A 3634-nucleotide genomic window follows, 5' to 3' on the forward strand; every position below is an offset into this window, starting at 1 on the left:
TCCAGGATCAAGCGTAATTCCTAGATCGCTCACACGTTGCAAAGGTTCATTGTTGATTGTATAGTTGAACTTGATTGGCTTATGCTTGCGATGAAAAGAGATGATGCTGCATTTTTGAATACTCAGCGTGACGAAGTTCCTGGAACACCAATCCTCAAAGTCTTCGATCATATGCTGTAACTGTAAACAGTCAGTAAGGCTTCGAACTACAACATAAATCTTAACATCATCTGCATAGAAAGAGAGACAGCCAGCCGGAATAATCTATTGAGGGACACCGGATGTATTGGTGAAAGAGTTTGATTGTGTTGCTTCGATTTTCACGCAGAGCTCTCGATTTGTCAAGTAAGACTTGAACCAACGAATGAAGCCCTGTGACACACCAAGCTTATCCAGTTTAGCTAGCAGGATAGCATGATCAACTCGATCAAAAGCAGCCTTCAAATCCGTATAGACGACATCTGTTTGTGCTCCTGCTTCCATATTCCGAAGGCAGGAGGTTACGAATGGTGCTAGATTTGTAGAGACACATCTCTTAGAGTAGAACCCATGCTTGTCCGGAGAAATATAGCTACAGCAGCTTGCAAATAGGGCGTCATTAATGATTATTTCAAACACTTTAGAGCAAGCACAGAGTGAAGTGATTCCGCGATAGTTTTCAATTTTGCGCTTTTTTACAACTCCTAGGGAATTCACCTTGCTGCAGTGAAAGGTTGAACAACTTCGTTAGTGGCTTAGTAAGTGCGGAGGAACATTTCTTCAGGATACATGCGGGGATCCCATAAGGACCAGCAGCAATCGAATGTTTCATCTTGTTAATGGCAGACTCCACTAGCTCCTCGGATATCTCAAAGATGTCGAAACGAAACACATCATTTGGTGTGTCTCTGGTTGCCTCGTTCACTTGATCCGCTGAGGCAGTTGTGTCGTTGAAGGCGTGTCTGATGTGTTCTGCCAGAAGGTTACATTTCTCGAATGGAGTACGCGCATGTCTATCTGCAAGAGAGATTTCCGTAGGAAGGCCAACTTCGTTTCTCTTAGTGTTGACAAACGACCAAAACAATTTAGGGTTGGTTCAAAGGTTGTGCTGCATTCGCCTAGTATACCGTTTGTAGAGAAACCGATTATACTTCCGATAGTTGTTGCTAGCTCGAGAGAACCATCGTTTTGTGAGAGCGGTGTGTGTTTGACAGTATTTTCGAAGGGCTGCTGATCGCAGTCTCTTGAGGTGACGAAGTCGAGCGTTTGACCAAGCGGGTTGTAAAGGAGGTCTTCGTAATGTTTATTTATTGGCGTTGACGGCACCGTCGAAAAATTTGCTCTTCCAGCAAATTTAGATAGTTTCTTATGGGAATTTTCGGTGGAGTGAAAGGATAGTACAAAGTCCGCCATGTTTCACGCACAGTCTGACGTTTGCTTATGGATTTTCTCATAGGAGTAAAGAGCTACAGAGTCGCCGTCAACGCCAATTTGTCGTCAATCAGTGTAGACCGTTTTACAATTGTTGTCTTAAGAGCTATGTTTACAATTTTGTCTTTGTTTATATTTTTTTTATAATATGTCTTGAGAACAAGTTAAAATATTACTTCTAGCTGACGTTATGCGAGGAATTAAAATATTGCTTTAATTTGGTTTTTGTCATTGTAAAGTCAATGTTATCGCAGTGCTTATTATATGTATCCATCATTTGGTTCAAGGGTCCAAATTTGGCATAATTCGTACGATGACGATTTGTAGCAAATATATTTCTATTTCGTAAATGCCTAGATGGTGTATATAAATTTAAGGATGACAATAGTTCTATTGAATCAATTTGATGTGATACGATATCGTTTACGAAAGAAATCATAGCAAATTCACGACGCTTTTTTAATGTTTGAATATTTATGAGCATACACCGAGCTGTGTAAGATGGCAGAGGAAATACAGTCCAACCTAACTTGCGGAGTGCATACAATAGAAACTGCTTTTGAACGGACGCTATTCTTTCTTCGTGTGTGATTGAAAAAGGAGACCAAACTATGCTGCAATATTCTAATATCGATCTTACATAAGCAATGTACAATGTTTTTATCGTATACGGATCGTGAAAGTTATAGCAGAAACGTTTTATGAAACCAAGCATGTTGTTAGCTCTGTTAATAATTGTGTTATAATGATCGGTGAAAGTAAGTTTTCAGTCGAAAATAACACCTAGATCCCTGACTCTATCACACTTTTCTACGATATGGTTTCCTAAAGTGATTGTTATATCGGCTAGGGTTCGTTTTCTACTAATGGTAATTGAGTTACATTTTTTTTATATTTAATTGTAGCAGGCTTTTTTGGCACCAAGTATGGAATATCTGTATTTCCTCTTTAAATGTGATGATGTCTTTGGCATCTTTTATTTCCAAAAAAAGTTTAATGTCGTCAGCATAGATTAAAACTTTCAATTTCTTAATAATGAAAGATATGTCATTGACGAAGAGAATAAATAAAAACGGTCCTAAATGGGAGCCTTGAGGAACTCCAGAAGTGATGGTACACAAGTAGTGATTAAGCGGTTGACAATCCCAATGAAATGTTCGGCAGCCTCGTCGACGCTGGGTGATTGCTCAAGCATTTGCCAATCGACTTGTTCAAGCGCATGAGTCAGTGCAAGAAAGTCTGCTTTGCGGAAATCAAGACCTAGCACATCTTCGGTGGGTTCAAAGCTGATGGGAGCATGAAGGCTGATGGATGTTTCCAATGCGGGGTGATCGGCATCAAGACTTATCAAAGGATCTGCAGCTTCAGATACCGAGCATTCCGGGAGAGCGAGCTCGTTCGCCAGTACAAGGTCAAGCAGTCGAGCATTCCTATTTAAAACGGTGTTGATTTGCGCTAAGCCAAGCAGGTTGAAACCATCAAGTAGAGTGCCACATGATGCAGATATACTTGAACAAAGAACATCAACAGTTGGCAGCTGATTGTTCGTGTCTGTATTCCAAATTAAGCCAGATTGGTTGTAATCACCGAGTAGCAGAGCCAAGTCATTGTTGTCCAATTGAGATAACACTGCGACAATTGAGTTGACGTGGTTTTCAATGCAGTTTAGGTCAGATTTTCGATCCGGTGGTAAGTAAATAACGCCCACGCTAACTGTTCTGCTCGTAGTTTTGATCTTAACCCACAGTTGCTCAAGCGAAGCAGTGATCGGTGTAGGGTCGAGACAGCAATTTAAGCGCTTTGCAACAGCTATGAGTACACCACCTCCACGAGATTTAGTGCTGTTTAGACGGCTACGATCATTGCGAAATAATGAGAATAAGCTGCCGAAAAGTTGCGATGAATTGATTCGACCGTCAAGCCACGTTTCGGTAAGCACCACAGCATCATAGTTGCACTCGAGAGCAGCCAGGAAAAATTCATCAATCTTCGTACGTAACCCACGAACGTTTTGATAGTAGATCAGCAGTTCACCAGGTGATCCAGATTGTAGCGCAGAAGTACGTTGTTTGGCTAGTGACGATGGTTGACTACCGATGGATGAATTGCCTGATTGCACAAGCTGGAAGCCTCCCTCGCCAGATCCTATCACACGATCGGGACGGCTGTTGAACGCAGGCTGGACGGTCACGACTGTGAAGGAGGGCTTGGACGCTTCCAAAAT

Source organism: Ochlerotatus camptorhynchus, unplaced genomic scaffold (genome assembly GCF_037179485.1).
Source record: "Ochlerotatus camptorhynchus isolate MF236.1 unplaced genomic scaffold, CSIRO-AGI_Acam_v1.1 ptg000601l, whole genome shotgun sequence".
Taxonomy (NCBI): domain Eukaryota; kingdom Metazoa; phylum Arthropoda; class Insecta; order Diptera; family Culicidae; genus Ochlerotatus; species Ochlerotatus camptorhynchus.